The sequence below is a fragment of the Triturus cristatus genome, chromosome 7 (assembly GCF_964204655.1).
Source record: "Triturus cristatus chromosome 7, aTriCri1.1, whole genome shotgun sequence".
In the NCBI taxonomy this organism is placed as follows: domain Eukaryota; kingdom Metazoa; phylum Chordata; class Amphibia; order Caudata; family Salamandridae; genus Triturus; species Triturus cristatus.
Window position 1 is genome coordinate 525,864,955 of NC_140590.1, and position 20,809 is coordinate 525,885,763.

A 20,809-nucleotide genomic window follows, 5' to 3' on the forward strand; every position below is an offset into this window, starting at 1 on the left:
TTTAACACTGCAGGGATTGTGCAGGCTGAAGTGAGCATGTCAGGCTGGCCACCGCAAGACGGCCGACCAATTGGACAAGCGCACTCCGTACTGGAAGCTGCCAGCTTTACAGTCCTGATGCTACCATCAGCCCCACCCCCACACTCCGACACTCATTCTAAAACAGTGCTGGCCGGTAATTAATTGTAATGACCCCTGCAGGTATATGCTGCAGTTGCAGCAGGTGGGGCGACACTCCTCTGCCCTTGGGTAGGAACCGTCACTGACCGTGATACTCTGGGCAAAAGAACAGGATGATATCCTCTATCTCAGGAGCCAAACCACCGGCTGGGCACGTATCAGAAGCCTGATCTTTTTTCCATTTGCTAAAAACTGCCCAAACGAAATCATACACATAAACATTTTTCAAGGGGTGGTGTGATGGTATCCAGGATTATTTCAAAATGTGGGCTTGGCTTAAACTCGAGGACCTGTTTGGTCAAATGCCCATGGGTTCTCCTCAGACCTTGTTGATCATGAACGTAGGCACAGTAACTTGATTTTAAAACAATAGCCTCTCCTTTGGGGATTTTCCCAGGGTTATGCCATAGTTTTAGATAAACCTAGCTTCCCACAGCAGGTATTGACAAACTTCAACTAGGGAATCTTCAGCGCATTACTCATTCTCAGCAAATCCCCTAAGGAATCCCTATACTCTATTAACTTTGGAGTTGACCAAATGCGGATCTAGTAGGTAATGGGTTTCAATTGTGCCTTATCTGAGATTTGATTGATGCCATATCTAGAAAAAGAGGGATACACTGAGTGCTTAACTCAGCTGAGATTAGTGGTTTTATAAAATTGTTCTAGTCTAGTACCAGCTTCTGGGTGTCAGCATAACCCCAGATTTCTTCTCCGAACAGTGCTGCGCTTTGAGCCTTAGCACAGTATATCTTATGAGATGGTGATACTGAACGAGATTGGGTCCGCTTAAGTAATTGAAGTATGGCATTTGATCTATGTACTGTTAACAGAGAGGTCTTGTTAAGTGGAGATTCCCAGTGGAGATTGTCAGATAATTTGACTCCCAAATAATCAAAACAAAAAAGCCCTTTCGAGAGATTCACTAGCAACCTTTACAGTGCTGTTTCTAACTGTTCCTTTCCCGAAGTTCATATATTTTGTTTTGGTCTCATTCAATTAAAGACCACTTGCTACCAGAATTCCACAAATTTATCGATCAAATTTTGAAGACCCATTGGGGTCTTTGAGATAAGAAGTGAGTCATCAGCAAAAAGAAGTAAGGGGATCTTTTTGCCATTTAAAACAGGAGAGTAATTTTACAGGCCAGAAGTTCCTCCACCACATCGCTGATATAGAGCGTGAACACAGTTGGGGTGAGGACACACCTCTGGCAGACACAACAAACCTTGGAATCATTTTTATCATGTAGCCTAGCGATATAATTAATCATATTATTGGGGTCCCTATTACTATTAGCACTCTCAAAAGATTCCTCACAAGGGAATATAGCCAAACTCTGCTCGCAAATCTATGAGGCCATATAATCTTTGGTTATTGAGCAATGCATATTTCCAGTATAAGAGGCCAAATCTTAAAACTTGATCAGAAGTGCTTGTTTTTGCATGAAAACCCGCTTATAATGGGGACAGGATCTGCTCATTATATATACAGTTTTGTAGTTTGTCGAGAACGTATCTTGCAAAAACTTTCTGCAAGTTATCGATTAGGTTTATGGGCCTATAATTGGACAGATTGCATGCATCACTGTTTTAAAAAACAGGAATTATTTTCACCCCCCAGGTCTCTTGGATTTCTCCCCCAGCAGCAATTGCATTTGATAGAAGGTTAACATAGATAGCCCATATTTGGGGTTCAGATTTGTACATATCAGCAGGTATTCAATCTGGTCCAAGGGCTTTTGCCCATTTAAGTTGGCTCATAGCAGAGAGAGTATGCTATACATTGCATCGTTGGCCTTTTTAGGGACAAGATTTAGTATATCCTCTACAAGAGCTCTAGGTCTCATACGTGAGGACTGAGTGTCAAATATTTATCGGACATACAGTGTAGAGAAGTGGTCAACCCACTTCTCGGACTGTATGTGGTAGTGGTGTGTATTCACACTGTCTAGACTCCCATGTGAAATTATGTGCCAAAAGAATCTACTGCCATTTGTTTTGGCAAGCTGCAGCAAATCCTGCAATTTCTTGTCATCCCAATCACTTTTAACCTTAGCGAGTCCCGCTTTGTATTTAGACTGTGCTTCAATAATATTTGTAAGTTTGCATCCTTTAACCACCTTTCTTTGCCAATTTTTGGTTAATTTGCACTCTAAGTTAAACGATTTTGGTTCCCTTGAATGGGTTAACTGTTTGTGATCAAAACTTTTGTAAAAGGTACACTATAGTTTATTAAACAAATGTTCATCGATGTCTAGGATCGGCACTGCAGAACAGAGCCGACTTTAGGACAGTGCAACTGGTGAGGCCGCACTAGGCACTGATCTGTGGAGGGGGGCGCTGACCTCGGGGGGGTCTGAGGGTTTAGCAATAACTTATGATTGGAGAGATGAGGGGCACTTTTGGCCCGTGGTAGTGAGAGAATCCAAAGAGGAAGTCATGGGGTTGGGGGCACCAAAAATGATTGTTGCACCGGGCGCCACCAAAGCAAAAGCTGGCCCTGCTGCAGAACCGGGGATATCTTCGTAATCGGACAAAAAAACACAAACCAGTGGTAAAATCTCTGCGTTTAGTTTAGAGTTAGACATAACCAGGGGCCAGGAGACTCTCCGATCATTATTAGCTAAGATGGGTTCCGGGACCACGGTGTGACAAGTGGTTAAAGTCCTTTTAAGAGCATTCCCAGTTAGAGATGTGATCAGGGGGTTGGGGTTACTGTCTACACGAGTTACCACTTTCATATCCGTAAGCAGTGGCCAAAGCCTTACATCAAGTGAAACATACTCATATACCCTTGTGTGCGAGCCCTGATTAAATACAGATAGTCTTCCCGTGACAGAGGGATTCGCCCATTAATTGCCCACCACTCCAGGTGCTAATTGAAGGTCTGCGTTGGGAAAATGATGTTCGAATTTTCCTGAAAAACTAAATATATCCCACTGTTCATCTTCTTGCTCGATTAAGACACTAATAAATGTTGAGGGCTCAAAGGATACATTGAATTTCCCTGCAACTATTATTTTCTCTTGCTGCTGGTACAGAGCAATGAATTCATCTATCATGGCCAGAACAGGAGAAACATTATTAGCAGGGACTGATCTTGCATAGACATTAAATAATACCCTACTCAAGACTGAGGGGGATTTAAGCAAGAACCCTATAACAACAAGGCAATCTACCTTCAGTATTGTATGTGAACATACAATATTATTTTCCACCAAAATTAGCAGCCCCTCAGTAGCCCGCCCGAACTTCTTTGGAGGCATTGCATCCACCCTATATACGACAAAGCTATTTACAAATACTTTTTCCACTGCTCATGTTTCTTGAAAAACAACAGACATCATGGTTCCCTATGAAGGAAGTCCATTCAGAGTCAATGAGTTTGATTCCTGCCACGTTCCATGAAATCATGGAAAACCTTCTTGTGGATCAGACGTCACTCGAGCCTAGTGATCTTCAGCTATTTGCTTGTGTAGTGTCATGTTAGTGCCGATAAATTCAAGAGCCTCCTTTCCCATTTGTGTCTTCTGATTCCTACGCTCATTTTGGCAGACTCAGTCAGATAACGTTACAGCAGGTAACCCAATTTGACTAACCGTTACATCAGGGTGTACTTGTTGATTCTTTCAATCCATTGAATACTGGCTAGAAACCATGTCTCAACTAAAAGTCTAGGTGCTTTTTGTATTAAAACAGGTGAGTGCCTGGTCTGGTCAGGGAAGAGTTCAGGTCATTGGTGCTAGGCTGCAAGGATGGAGGAGCAAGTTTTTGACTGATTTCGTAATTGGTAGAACCTGAAAGATGGCAAGTGCATATTTCAAAGTTCATAAGGTCTTCAACCCGCAATTAATTGTTTAATGTCACCTGTATGTAATCAGAAGAAGATGAACCAGTGGTGCACCTTTTGCCCGACCCAATATCAAACGTCACTACAGAGAGGTAGTTACGGTTTGTTGTAATCCAGTATATAACCTTGTTTACCAAAGACTCATTGAATACATTGTCAGCTAATTTGGGTATAGGAGTCAGATAAATGAATCCCCTCGGATTGTCCCTCATTGAGTATGCTCAGTGCCAGTCAGGGTGCCTGCTATCAAATGGCTCTCTTGCAGCAGAGAAAGAAGGATTTGTAGGCTGGTTGAAACTAGGTGAATAAATGGAAGAGGATCTTTGGTTGTACTTGGGTTCGATGGAGTTGACAATAGGCAGGGTGTATATGTATAGTGCCTGGGTCCACCTAGGCGGTGGAACACCCTTCTGGCACTCCTATCTCTGACTGGGATTAACATCTATAGGGGTCATCTGGCTTCCAGGGCTACAACTAGCATTCTGGGCACAAGAAAGCATCTGTTCAGGGTTCCATGACCTAACGGGGTCCTCAGCAGTAGGATTAACTCCAGCAATGGACCCCTGTTGCTGTCTCATAATCTCAGGCCTCGCGTGTCAAGTACAGCAACAGATGTTGGCAGAATTGTTTTTCTCGTTTTCAGTTTGTTCACATAGCACAGTTACTAAATGCTTTAATTTGCCCAACTTGCGGTGGTGTGAAAAGAAACCTTCTGTGTCTGCAAGTTCTAAAGGAGTGGTAGCAGTTGTGGTAATAGAGCCAGTGAGAATAAGATTAACCCTAGCTGTAGAAGAATCTAAAGACTGGACTGAGGGTGCAGCTGAGGGTTAGCTAGATGTCTCGTCAGCTATTATAGGAGAATATCCATTAGAGAATGGAAAATTGAGACAGTGGCAGCTCAGTTATTCAGGGTGAAGGCTCCCTAATGTGAGGCTCTCTAGCTTCCAGCTCTAGCTCTTCAGTTTTATGTAGGATTTTCAAGACCCTTTTTCGAAACATTTCTGACACTTTTACAGAGTTCGCTGTTCCTTTGGCTGATTCAGCACTCAATATTGACTCTCTATCAAATGATCAATGCCATCAAAGGTAAAATTCCTGCCAGCATCAGTATTAGGCAGAGAGACACCCACAGCAGGTTTCTTTACATTTTTAGCATTGGTTTTAGGCATTTCTGATGCCTTCTGCTTCTCCATCGTTAAGTCAAAATCGCATAAACGCTTAGCCATCAGCAGACACCACCACAGAAACAAAGAGCAGTCAACTAATGTAACAAGCGTAAGTAGACTTACAGGATCTAGGCAGGGTCAAGGCATCCATGTCAATGAAACTGAAGTGAAAGAGAGTAGGCCCGGCCTGGCCTCTTCTGGGCAATGGCAGGCAATGATGGGCCTGTCTCTGCCCGGGTCTTCACCCGGGCGCATGTCTGGGCACTTATTGCACTGTAGGATTCAGCATATTCCAATGTCCCTGGCCACGACTTGCCCCTGGGATCGCTGGGGGGCGAAGTCCCACCCCAGCCTCTGTGACAGGGGTTCAGGAAATGCGAAAGACATGAGCCAGGAAACCGCAGAACAAGTAAACCTGCACTGCAGGATGCAGCCGGTGCATTTTAGCACGTTCCAATGTCCTTAAACCTTCTTGCCCCTGGAAGTGCTGGGGGACAAATGTCCATCCCAGCCTCGTTGTCAGGGCTTCAGGAAATGCAGAAGATGTGGGCCAGGAAACTGCTGAACAATGAAACCCACAGTGCTGGATGCTGCCGGCGCTTTTCAGTACACTCCAATGTACTAGGCCTCGCCTTGACCCTGAGATTGCTGGGGGCCGAAGTCTCACACCAGCCTCAGTGTCAGGGCTTTAGGAAATGTGGAAGATGCGGGCCAGGAACCAGCTGACCAAGTAAACCCAGAAGTTAGAATTGTTTTTGCTTGTACAGCTAAACGTTCTTAAGTCACTGAATCCCGAACAATTTTACAAATTCATACCTTCTCACTTTCAGCTGACCATTTCCGCACAGCATCTTATTTCAATATTTCACTCATATTGTAAGTCTTGTTGGCAAAAATCCTTAAAAATATGCTGTAACAGTCACGTATCAATGAAAATGGTATTAACTATGTTTTAGTGCTGAGGTATTTGTAATGGCTTCCTCCTTCTTTGGTTATTCGTGTATACTATTCTTAGTTACATTGTTACAGTATGACACAAGTATGTTTCTCTTTCAACACTTAGGGCCCAATTACGATGTGGTTAGGAAAGCATTCCCACCAAGGGCCCGATTACAATGCGGTTAGGGAGGCCTCCTAACGGCATTTTGAATCGGAACGAGAACGTGTCTTCCCGACCAACGGTCAGATTACGATGCGGTTAGGAGACTAGGCTCCCATAGAAGTCAATGGGAGTCCAACCAATTCTTATCTGGAAGCATCCGGATGTATCATACTGGGTCGGTCGGACTCTCCCGATCCGAGTCTGTCGGAAACTATTTCCAAACCAATTCGATCGGAAAGATTTCAGAACTGTATCATAATCGTGTCCTTAGTCTGCATTGTTTTGTCTTAATTCTGCCTTTTAAACAGCCATAAACACTTCACGCAGTCTGATACAGTATCGTTCTGTGTTGTTAACAAAAAAGAAAATCGTCTTCATTATGTGCATAATTAATCCCTGAAAAACTGCTTTAGCAGGCCTTGTTGTAAACGAATCTGTTTAAAACAACATGCCCCTGTGGTGTAATATCAAGTGCCTGAATGCTCGATGCAATCAATATGCCTTTGTAAATTTTAATGTCACAAATATTTGTGTTCCACTCAAAGCTGATTACATTTAAATCATGTTTGGTAATGGCTAAGGATTAAACCAATTTTGTTTTTCATGAAACCTTATGTCTAAACATACACTCCTATTGTTATCTGCTTTTTAGACCTCCTTATCAGAGCCAACTATCCAGTGGCTCAACACACAGTGCATATATTTTCATTGTTTAAATTTGTCAGGTAGTATCGGGTGCATTTTTCTTACTTTGTGAACTACCGGTTTTGCTATTTTCCTTAGAATTATTTGATGTTGAAATATTTGTAATTTTTCCAACTTTTCAGTAAACTCAAAGCTCTTAAAAAAGTAAATCGGGGTCACCAGTGGACCAATGTCCCCCCAGAATAATGCATCTGGCATCCAAGGTCACAGCAGCTCACCTCACGGGCATTTTTAATAAACTATTCAGTTCAGGGTATTCTCCAAAAGGCTAGAATATAGCTTCTGCTCTTCCTCTCTTGAAAAAACTCCAGCTTAGATGCAAGTGACCCTAACAACTACAGGCCTATTTCGCGTCTACCATTCCCGGTCAAAGTCGCTGAAAAGGCTGTCAATCAGAAATTGATGATCTTTATAAATTATAACCAGATTTTGAACACAACTCAGTTTGGGTTTCATAGTGACCACAGCTGAGAGCTTGCACTAATCACAGACACTCAAGAAATCAGAAAAACCATAGACTGTGGGTGTAACGCAACCCTGATTTTATTAGATCTCTCGCGACATTTGATACAGTCAACCACGATTTTATAGTTAGCCAGCTTTCCTCCGTTGGATCTTTGGATCTCTTAACATATTTTTTAATGGATCAAGTTCAAACCGTGATTTGTTTGTCACCATCTTTCTCTCTGCTTTTCAGGATGCCTGAGGGGTCCTCCTTGAGTCATACCCTTCTTAATCTGTATGTCACCCCACTGGCAGCTCTGATTAAATCCCATGGCTTTGTTTTGGTCTACTAAGTAACCCCCGGGCGGAGCTGGCAGAGTGCGACTACGCTAAGGTCCACGGAGATGGGGAAAACTCAGTGGAACTCCGCTCCGCCACCCGCCTCCACCCCCTAATAAAAAATATTTACAAATTAATTTAAAAAGAAATAAAAACACACTTACCTGTACTGCGGCGTCCCCGGGTTATCCTCCTCTTTGTCGCCTCTCTCTTGCGCCAGCCATACATCTTGCATTAACTGTGCATGTGAGCGCGTGCACATACGCAGTTCTCGCAAGACATCTTGCCAAAAAAGGCGCGTACGTGCTTGCGGGTTCACTCGCAGTTCTCGCAAGATGGATTTCCGATGTAGGAGAGAGATGGGGAGGAGGAGAAGGGCAGCCCAGGGACGCCTCAGTACAGGTAAGTGTATTTACTCATTTTAAATTAATTTGTAAATATTTATATTAGGGGGGTGGAGGCGGGGAGCCTATTTAGCAAGGGGGGGCTGGCTAACTCCGCTCCGCTACAGAGTCAGAGTTTTGCCTGATACTCCGCATTCTCAGTGGAGCCCAGAGGTGGCAAATTTCCGCACACTTCTTTGGTGGAGCAGAGTTCTCTGCCCGCCCTTACTCCTAAGCCGAAGATACCCAGATCATTATGTCGGTTGCTGGTAACCCAGATGCCACCGCAGTTAAATTTCATGACTGCATGCTTCATATAGACAATTGAATGTGGTACAATTGTTTGAAGTTAAATTCCTCAAAAAATGAGGTCCTGTTATTTGGCAATAATCTCTCTTTTTGGTCTCCCAACTGGTGGCTTCAAGAACTCAGAACCCTTCCCACCCCAAGCGTTAGGGTGAAAAACGTGGGGGTCATTTGTTGCACTAAATTATCCTTTGAAGGTCAGATAAATCACATTACATTCTTATGTTTTTACATCCAGAAACTTCTTAGAAAGGTTTTGCTCTACAATGCACTAACCTTGCAAAAAACAGTAGTCACGGATCTTATGACCTCCAAATTGGAATATTGTGATGCATTGTTTATCAACATTCAGAATAGGTTTCTGAACAAGCTACAGATGCTTCAAAATTCAGCAGCACGACTACTGCTGGGCATTCCCAGACACAAATCCGTGTCTCAGGTTCTGGTTCAGCTACATTGCTTTTCTATCAGAAAGCACATCTAGTTCAAGGCCCTCTGTATAGTCTTCAAGTCCCTACATGGCCTTGGCCCACTTTCTCTGGCACAACGATACTTCCCAATAAGATCTCTTCCACCAGTGGAAATCTTATCATCTCTAAATTTAAAAGAGCCAAATTGGATAGAAAGAGCTTTGTAGCTTGCACAGCAGGGCTGTAAAACTTGTTCCCCCCTAGAACTCAAGAATAAACCAAGCCTATTGTAATTTTGGAAAAGTCCAAAAACTTGGCTATTTCAAGTAGTTTCCCATCCTCCTGATGTCATCATAAGCCGCTTCTCTCAGTCGGCTTAGCTCCTAGGTACCTCCTGGAAGTAGCTGCGCTCTAGAAATCTTAGTTTCATTTCATACGCAGTGTGCTCTATCCTTATTTATTGTGCCACATACCACTTCTTTTCAATTCACTATCATTTTCGACTCCTTCTGATGCGCCCATCACACCAATGACACCAATGATTTACTTTTCTCTGTCACTGTCATGACTTGATATGAGCAAAGAAAAGGAAGGTAAAGTGTTCTTGCACAACCAGAGAAGTTACAAGAGTGCAAAAGCAAAGACGGAAATATTATACCTAGAGGTTATAGAGAACTGGTCAGTCATAGCTGTGTCTTTCTAGGTTAGGCAAAATATAAGGACTGATCAGAATAAAATGTAATAATCAGTTGTAGGCGGAACAAGTGATCGACAAACGCTTTTAATTGTATGATTCCCTGATTCGATCAATTCCTCGACCTTATCAGTCCTGCACCTTTGTTTTGTTTTCCCTTTCTCTACATTTTGCATTTTTTGGTAGAGCTTACAATTTGAGGGCAGCTTCTCTGTCAACATTAGCACCTGTGCTTGTTTATTAATTCCGCACTCCACTCAACAGCGTCTCCGGTGAGTCTGTATCTGTTTACATATACAAGAAATAGCATTTGATTGAACTCGCATATATATCTCTACTTACCTTGTGTGCGTCTATATCATTAGACCAGTATGCTGCCGTGACTGTGTGAGCATTCCCACTGCTGCTTCCTTCTTCAAACTGAGTCTGGGTGGCCATTCTGAATATCCAACAGACAAAGCCAAGAAATCCAGGGGTTTTCTCTCACTATTTTTAAATGACGATAATTCACGTTTCATTTGTTTCTGGCTTATAAATCTCTGTTAGTAGAAGATTTGTGGATTTTCATCGGAGCCGATCACAAAACAAATGTCCATCATATCATACCATGGAACGCTTCTTGCCTGAGGTGCCTCATATGCCAGAAATTACCTCCAGCATGCATGCAACATAATTTTTCCATTGATGACCAGTATTATCTATAATATTCCAGAGCCTACATTTAGGCTTGGGCACCTCTTATGTCAAGGATTAGCTCCCGTATGCTAGTACTAGCATTTTGCCAAGGCTTCCCGTTCTGTTATGTGTATTTGTATAGTTCCCAACTCGCTCAGCATCCTGACACTGAAGCTAAATCAGTATGGGCCGAGCCAGTGACGTGGATAAGTGAGAAGCAATTTCTTCAGTTTCTTGTGGAATTCCAGAACTGAGAAATGACCTCTGATGTGCAGAGGCAGGATGTTCCAGGCTTTGGGGGCAAGTAGGAGAAGAATATATGACGTTACAACGCATACCAATACAAAGCATACTTTTCCATTGCAGTTATTACAACGCAAATACCTTTACTTTACATGTTTTTACATCGCAAACCATTACAACGCGATTTCATTGGGTTACATTAAAAGTACCATTGCAACGCAAAACAGTACAATCATACCATCACAACACAAATTTGCACTACATTAAACATGATTTTTGTAAAACTTAAATATTTGTTTTATTAAAAAAAAAAAACTATACCTGGATGCCAGGAAAACAAGTGATTTTGAGTGGGGGGGTTAATTAATGCAAACAAACACCGAAACATCCTAGTAAAAGAAAGAAACATTTAGTAATTTCACAAAATATATTATCTCAATTAAAAAAAAAAATATTAGGAGCATGCACATTTAAATATAAAAACTCAACTGTCTGTGTCATAAACAGAATGTACATACAATGCACCCAAAGCACAGAAAACTGAAGTCCAACAACTATTTCCATAACAGACCCTGTCCCATCAACTACTCAAAATGGCTGACATTTTTAACCAGAACGTTAAAACCAACATTTCACACAGCACAAAATAAAAATACATTCTGTCAGGTTCTGATTCACACTAAAAACGTTTCTAAAACATATTTTCTTTCAAATTATCGATTAAACCCCAAAAAAGTATAAAAGAAGCCGACCACCATTTCCTAATACTCCAATATTATTTTTTAAAAGAGGATTTTTTTTAAATACTATCTATAGCATTAGTGTGCAATTAATATTTTGGGTATTTCTTTTGTGGTTTGTTTCTAAGTAGGGACATCAACATTATTAGGGATATAAATGCCTTCTTTTTAAAAGAAATAACAATTTAAGTTATATTTTCCAAATTCATGTTAGTACTTATTTCTATTTTGTATTAAAAGCACGAATTTTGTTTCATGCATTTATTGTAAATTAAAATATTTTAATAATAAAAAATAAAACAGACAGTAGTTTAACTAAATGTTATTGCATAAATAGTTAAACACATTTTTCATTACATTTTGGTTAACCTCTTCAGTGCCCATGACGAGCTGGACTCGTCATGGGCCGCGGTAGCGCTGTGCCCATGACGATTCCAGCTCGTCATAGACCCCGCCCGCTAATGCAACGGCCGGCACAGGGCGGGGAAAGGGGCGGGCACTGAAGGGGTTAATTTACATACAATAATAAATATAAATATTGTACAGTTGTAAAAATCATTATAAAGACAATCTTTACAACAGTTGTTCATGCTTTTACATTGCTTTGTATAGGAGAAATTGTCCCTTCTTGATTTTTACTGTGCCCATATTTTTTGTGCTTTATGTTTCAGAGTCTGTTTAGTCTGCGAAAGCTTGTAGTCAAGGACAGAGGCATGCTGCTGGGTTGCTGGGATTAATACTACCTTGAAAATATGAAATATTGTGTCAATTTATTGTAAGTACATTCTATGGGAGGTTAGTAGGGCTAGATAAATGTTAGAAAAGCTGTATTTTGTGCATTTTGCATTGGTTTTATTTCTGTGCAGGTTGCCAAAGAAGATGTCCAGCAGCTGAATTTTTGTTGGGGAATGATGTTTGCGTTTTTTGGTACTTTATTTACCATGTTTGAAAAAGTGGTTGCTTCAATTTTAGGTCTCATCTAAACAGCGGATGTGCTGTCTCTACAAGACATTTTGTTTACATACTGTGGGCTTACAGCCCGCCCATCGTTTACCATTGGTTGGCAAATTTGTCACTCTCATTTGCCTACTTCTATATGGTCTGCGCTTGCTGGTGTCACTTTTTTTGTCTGCTTAACTCTCCCATAGAGCATGGTCCAAGCACTTGTGCTCATCTGCTGCTTTTCTTTTGGGGGCTACTTTTTTCTTGATCTTTGAACGTCTCACCAGCGTGCTGTATTGTTGCTGGGATTTAGTGAAAGAACTGGTGGAATTGTGAGTATGCATAACAGCACCACTTCTAACCACTCACCGGACCTCTGTAAGACAGGGACATGTATAATAGCTAATAAAAATGACTGTGATGCCTGTACAAACTTCTGAAAACTGGCAGTGTCGAAGCAAGTTCGGGTCACTCTAAAACTGCTAAGGGGCAGCATGGGTAGCACCAGTACAAAGTTGTGCTGTACTCAAAACATAATTAGCATTGGAGTATAAGTTTCCTTCACATACATAGCACGCTTGATCAGTTCCATTTTTTCTTTTATCACATGGATACAGCAAAGGCAACAGCAGGGTAGCCTTGAGTCACGTTAGAACATATATAGTACACGCATTTGTAATGGAAGCTTTTCTCATCCGTGAGCTTCTCCGAGTTCTCCTATCGGATGATTCAAAGGGATAAACAATATTGCATGATTGAGAGAGAGCAAGAGGAGTAAAAGAAAAAGATGTCTGTGTTATCAAGTGTATGCTATAAACATCACTGGTAAAGTATAATTACTATAAAAATGATTTAAACTTTGGTCAATGTATTCAGGTGTCAAAACTTCTCAACCATACAGTGCCTCTTTCTTTGGGATTTGCCATTAGGCATTTGTCATCACAGTGACGTATTTTCCTTTAAGATGCAGAGCACTTCTTTTGGAGCCAGATGTCACTCCATTCAGATTGCAAAACAACCACACTTACTATGAAATAGACCTCAGTTCTCTGTACGATTCTTACTTTTGGCAATTGGTACCTGCCTTGATGTATTTAAAGATGCGTGCATGTGTTGCACTTATCCCACTTGACCTTACTGTGGCATTTTCCATTTACCACGCTATAATTGTGCTCACCAGTGGCAGCTCCTGCAGGTAAGCATGGGGGTGGAAGTCAACATATAACAGGATAGTGAAACTAAAATAAATAAAACCACTTACCTTGCACTCACCGCCGTGTCGGCGATGCAACGAGTGCAAGGTATGTAGTTTTATTCATTTATTGCAGTTTCACTATCCCACCAAGTCCTATCCCCGCCCCAACCCACTGCGCTTACCTGCACAGCCCGCCACTGGTGCTCATGGCGCGATACCAACCTTAACTAAATGAGATCATGCTTAACTCACAATGCAACACAATTTACTTTGAAAAGTATGTGCTTGCTGTGCAGGCACAATGTGGTAAACACCACACTGCAAAAGTATATGTATAAAATATCCTCACCCGCTTCGGCATATTAATTGCTCCATCTAACCCTCAGTATAGCCTCAAGCCACCAAACTGGTGTGTACACATATCACCTTTGACACGACACTGCAAGTCTCTCGTAAACATAATTCATCTGACCCTCCAACCATGAGGCTTATGCTGCTCTCCCATGCACACTGTTGGGATGGATTTAAATAATTTTGAGAATGGTTCAGTTTGTTTTATCACAAAATCACATTAATGTTTTATCGACGGTAAGGTTAAGTGATGTGCCCAGAATCACAGCATGATCAACCGACGCCGGGACTCAAACCTACTTCCTACTTCCAAAATCTGCAGCTCTGCCCGTAATCACATCTCTCTGCTTCATTCTCTGAGCCAAAGTCTTTGGAATAGTTTTACAGCTAGCAATATATGTTATTCTATGTCTCCTTTGAAGCCAAACTAAATACCTGGTAAAGTCAATGCACTTTTAATCACAGTCATGCTGCGAGCTACAAACAATACCACTTAGAGCAAGTCAACATCACTGATAACAATCCAAAACACTGCCCTGCTATGTTCACAGTAAATATTTGTAAAAGGAGAATGGTGTCTTTGTCTAAAAACAAAGTTACCCATCTAATAGAAATTGGCACAACCAATAGCTCTCGCATACAGGAGGCCTATTGACTTTGCCAATGCTTTTTGCATTATGATTTCCATTCCAACCTTACTTTAGTTTTACTTGGTTTTTGATGGGTTTGGACATTTTGGATTACTATGCTAAACCAAGTGGGATGTTTCGATGGTTGTTATGCAAGGGAGAGTAGGGTATATTACCTTCCTTAAATTCCCCCCATGTATATCATTTCCCATTTTGGAAAAGGACTTTAAAAATAAAAACATATTTTAGAATTTTTGATGCTTTCTTACAGGAATATTTGACTTTTGTAGATTGTCACAATGGATCGATGAGATGTGCAAATTGATGGTTTTGATGAAGTGCTGGGTTAAATACCCAACTTAATTACGGTTCATTTGTACATCTCTTCTCATTTGCAACAGGACTTTTTCAATATTTTTGTGTTTTTGATGGTTAAATGTAGGAATTTTGGTTTATCTGGAGATCGTTTTCTGTGTTTCATTGTGCAAGCAGCTACCCGCCTACACTTTTAAAGGGTATTAGCAATCACCTTACAGGTGGGTGCAGTGAGTGACTGCACCTACCTGCAAGGGGATGTCTGGAGGGTCCATAGGACACCCTTTACCCCCTCCAGAGGGCTGCTATCAGGTGGGTGCACTGACAGTGAGCCACCTTTTAGGTGGTGTACTGTTAGTGCACCTCCTGTGTGCTTCTTTGCCTCTGCGCCTGTGTCTGTAATGTCAGTAATAGGACACAGGACCAGAGGCACAGGGTTTCCCTCATTTGCATGGGCTCTTCACGCTGTGGTCCGTACCTGTTCTTTTGTTGTGTCATGGTGAACCAGGGATAGATAGATAGATAGATAGATAGATAGATAGATAGATAGATAGATAGATAGATAGATAGATAGATAGATAGATAGATAGATAGATAGATAGATAGATAGATAGATAGATAGATAGATAGATAGATAGATAGATAGATAGATAGATAGATAGATAGATAGATAGATAGATAGATAGATAGATAGATAGATAGATAGATAGATAGATAGATATCCAAAACAACAAGGTGCCTGCTAAGGAAGAGCCCACATCAGGTGAGATTTGTTTATTTGCTTAAACAGGAGCATCAGCAATTTCCTTATTTAAGAAATTAATTAAATATAAAGTTATATTAATAACACTGCTATATGACTGTGAAATATATGAAATCAAGTCAATATTAATTAGCATGTATTATAGCACAATAAACATCTATTGCTGTTTTCTTCCCCTCTTTGTAAAAACAAATGTTTTTAACATTTTCTTTTTTGCACTATGCACTTTATTATTCAACTTTTAGCAGTACAACATTGTAACGCTTCTTTACAACATCATCTAAGATGGCTGCCATGGTTTTAGGACTGCAATGAAATGTTAGTCCATCATTTTTGTCGCTGAACAATCATGTGACTTACTATGTTGAAATATTGCTTCTTGTTGCGCGGGAAACTGACATCGAAAAAGCCGCAAGGCGAAACGCGTCTGTCAGTGTAGGGGGGTCTGCACAATAAAGTATTTCACTACATTACACCCGTGAGTGCCTTTCAACTTGAGAGCGGGAAAGACGACTGCATATATATATATATATATATATATATATATATATATTACCTACTGGCGGTCGCCAGTAGGTAGTTATAGTTAGGACCACGTTTCCATAGGAAAACCTCAACATTCTATTTTGAATAACTTTGGCGCCGGTCGACGAATCCTCGCGAATTTCTCAAAATAGGTGGGGCGCTACGCTCCGCTCCTACCCTGAAAGTCTCGGGGGGATCCGTCAAGCGGGGGCTGAGATAAAAGGGGGGTCCCAAAACGCATTTTCCCATGCATTTTTCCATAGGACCTTTAGAACGAGCTACAGCCCGAACGGCTGAACAGAATTACTCAAAATTTGGCAGAGAGGTAGTCCCTAGGTCAAGGAAGTGCCTTTTGTAGGTTTGGTGTAAATCTGTTCAGTAGATTCTGAGAAAATAGCCTTTAAATCAATATATATATCTGAGCCCGCTTACGGTACGCTTACCGTACGCTTACGGTAAGCGTACGGTGGCGTGCGCGAGCGCGATTCTGATTGGCTCTTAGATCTTAGTAAACATTCGAATCGGTCGAAACCAGGAAGCGGTGGCCGCCATTTTGTGTATTTCACTCTGAAAAAAAAGAGTGAAAACAAGGAAAGGGGGCAATGAGGAGAGTTACAGACCCCCTAACATTTGTAAGGGGGTCAAAGAAGGACAGAAAAGTACAAAAAAAACATTTATTGATTTTAAAAAAAATCACGGGGTACGCGTACGGTAAGCTTACGGTAAGCGTACGGTAAAAAAAAAAAAAAAAAAAAAATGAAAAGCAGATTTAAGAGTTTAGATATTAGGGAGCTCTAAAAAGAGCTGTTGTGTTTATGAAGTCATTTTTTTAGTGGTACCTACAAGTAAGTACCGATGCAGAGTCTAAGGTTCAAGAGGAAGACTCTGTTCCCTTCATCATTGAAGTGCACACCATCTCCTCTATAAATGTCTTGCATGTCATAACGCAAGTTGTTGTGGTAAATGGCACCCATACCATAGTCACGGAGGAAAGCAGAAACAGATTTGTTGACGTGCTTTCTTGCTTTGTCATCGCACCGCGTGCCCACCGTGCGTGCACGGCACTAACTGCGTAAAGTGGGCGCGCGGTGCGCGAAGCTCACCGCGCGCTCACTGTGCGCGCACGGTGCGCGAAGCGCACCGTGCGCGCACGGAACGAACTGCGTTAAGTGGGCGCGCACGCCACAAATGGCGTAAAGTAACTTAGCATTTAAAAAACCGTACAAATTCACTGAAAAAACCATAGGTTTCACACACGTTATAGTTAGGAATTAGCATTTAAAAAACCTTGCAAATTCACTGAAAAAACCATAGGTTTCACACATGTTATAGTTAGCGGAAATTTTACTGATAAAAAACCAATGAAATTCCCCCGTTATAGTTAGTGCAGGCAACTATAACTCACGCGACCGCAATCTTCTGCTGATGACATATGTGTCTTTATGAAAAAAAAATATTTGTAATTTATGTATAGCTAAAAATGTATGGAAGAAGACATGGGCAAATAAGTGTCTAAATACAGTATTAGCATCAGCAGAGGATTGTGGTCGCGTGAGTTATAGTTGCCTGCACTAACTATAACGGGGGAATTTCATTGGTTTTTTATCAGTAAAATTTCCGCTAACTATAACATGTGTGAAACCTATGGTTTTTTCAGTGAATATATATATATATATATATATTGGATTGTTTAATTGCTGGTTGTCCTTTAACATCTAAGCAGCAGTGTTGCGAGTGCGACTTTGTCTGCCCGAAGAGGGGAGAAGTTTGGGAATATATATATATATATATATATATATATATATATATATATATATATATATATATATATATATATATATACATATTCAGCTTGTAAAAGCAAGCTGAAGAAGGCTGAATGCTGAAACTTGTCCTTGCAATTAAAGTTTCTTTAAGGGGCTCTGTGAGTGCGGCGTGTTGCTTTGAAACAGGAGCGTATATATATGTGTGTGTGTTTACTAATAACATTTTCTTCCAGCACAGGACACTCTTTAAAATATAAAGTGCAAGATTTTTGGTAATATATTTATGATATCCTACCTCTGTCTAATGCTAGATGACACTGTCATGCAATGGCTCTCTGATAAATCAATGCTGTGCGCATTCCTCAGAAACCTGACAGATCACAAAATGGTAGGCATTCCTATATACAGTATTTTTATCCTTCTTTAAAATGAAAAAGACTAAAAGTGCCCTGAAAAGTATATTAAAAAAATAATTGTCTTTATGACTAAATATGTATTTTATGTGCATTACAGTTAAAAGTGTTTGATTTTTTTTTTCCTTTCATGTTTTATAGATTTAGGGCGCCATCTTGGTGAGGTCATCTGTAGTTGGTATGAAGAACAGTTATGTTAACAAAAATTCTTTTTAGCATCAGCAGCATAAAAGTAACGAAATAAAGGGCATAAATAAAACAACTAGCATGAACAAACATAAGCGTGGTAAAGACATGCCTTGTAAGGGTTATTTCCATATGAAAACATATATTTGTGTTGCAAAGACATGTGTGATAAAAACCAAGGGTAAAGGCATGCAGAGTGAAGATATGCATTGGAAAGTCAGATATTCTTTGGGATCTCATTTTTTGCATTTCAAACCAAGTATGTAGCATCCAGATAAGTGGAGAATATTTGCAACTCCTTGCTTGAAACTCGGAGTGCCCTGGACACCCTCCAGAATCTGGGAAAATATTGATACAGATTCTAAAAAAAATGTATCCACACAAACACATACCTTTTCAGGGCAGATTGGAGATTATTTAGGGACAAACATCCAAACCACTAAATCTCTAGAAAAGGCAATCACCCAGCAAAGACAAAGTTCCCATACACAATCTATACATAAGGCCTGATTATGAGTTTGGTGGTTCAAACGCCATGTCTGCCGGTAGACGACAGCACAGCACAGACTATGAGTTTACCACAGTGCCGGCGGTATGGCTGCTAAGAGCTTGCGGATGCATGATACATGTGGAAAAATACCATCCACCAATTGCTGGAGTATGGCCCATATGTGGACAGTCCATGTAATGGTATATTGCACAAAAAGGGCTCACCTGTATATCGCCACAAACAGGGTCGTAATCCTCGGGGTGAAGATGCTTCTGTGAAGGGGGACCTGGAGAAAGGGATCCATGTTGACCTATGATGGGATGAACAAGAAAGGGATGAACATGCACCACATATCCTTTGTTTCCGCTGACTTGAAGCTCGCAGTCCAACCGCCGTAGTTGGCTCGCAGAAAAGCCAACTCATAATACGGACACCAGTGAAACTCCTGTGTACCACTCTATGGCAGCTGCTTTACTGCGACCCCAGCGGACTGCTGTGTGCTGGCAGTGGTTCATCCATGGTCTTTACAATACCAATATGTCCATCTCGTAATACAGTTGTCGGACCACCAAACTTGCGGAGGTCGTATCATGGGTATGGCGGTTCACGCACCACCAAACTTGGAATAAGACCCATATTCTCCAAATCAATACACACACAAACTATACACACCACATAAGCATGCACATATCCACTCCAAAGGTTATTGAAACTATACACATTCTCTGCACTCTCACACCTAAATCATACAAACACAGTGTCAAGATAGACTGAGAACAACCAAAGATCCAGAGAACAAGAACAACTATCGCCCAGTCTCCACACTCCCATTTTTAGGCAAAGTCATCGAAAGTTGTGCAGTGTCCCAACTCACTTTGCACTTTTCAACATATAAGCCCTGAGACACTCTACAGTCAGTGTTCCACCATGACCACAGTACAGAAAGTGCGCTCTTCCAAATAGTCGATGACTCCCTTAGAATCCTCGACTCCAGTAACTCCTGCCTCCTGGTCCTCCTGGATTGAACCATTCCACTCAACACAGTCAACCAACTAGGCCTTCTTTGCACTCTAGAACAACACATGGTATGTGCAGCCACATCCCTCAAATGGTTCTCCTCAGACCTAACCAACCGTTCCCAAATTGGGAAAATGGGTAACTTTTTCTCGAGACCAGTCAGTTTATATCAAGACGCTCATCAAGACTCGATCCTCTCCTCAACCCTCTTTATCCTCTACCTAGAACCACTATGTGTGATTCTCAGAAACTCTGGGATTCTTTTCCACCTCTACTCCAACGACACCCAAATATACATGAAAACCAATCTGCAGAACATGTTGCCCTGCTTTCAATCACGCTCTTAAAGATTCAAATCTGGATGTCTATCCATCATTTAAAACTCAACTCAACTAAAACAGAATTATTTTCGATTTCATCTCTGAAAACAAAACCTTTAGTACAGGAACAGATGGTTCCATGTTCTGCCCTGGATGGATGCCCGGTCATTGTCCAGACTGCCAGATCACTTGGTATCATCCTTGACAATCATCTCAATCTCACAGTCAGATAACAGCCATGGCCAAACGTGCACAAGACCACCTAAGGCAGCTTTGTGGTTTCATTGAATTGATGTCAGAACAAGACCTTAAAACAGTGGTGCATTCTCTTGTTCTCTCCATAGTAGATTATGGAATTGTCCTTCTATAATGCATCCCCAAAGTTCATCTAGGCCCACTGTGAGCAACATCACATGAAGCAACTTGCTTCGTTTTAGGTCTCAAGAAATTAACCACATTTCTGCTGCCTTGCTAACCCTCCGATGTCTTCTTATTGAAGCACGGGCCCAATTTAAAACTACCTGCATTACCCACTCGTCTTCAGCCTTCTATCTAAACGAGAAACAGAAAACCTCTTGAGCATATAGGGGATCCAGAAATGCCCAATCCCTGCTCCTAGAATCCCCTACCTTCTGTTGAGGACGATACAAGAGCCAGC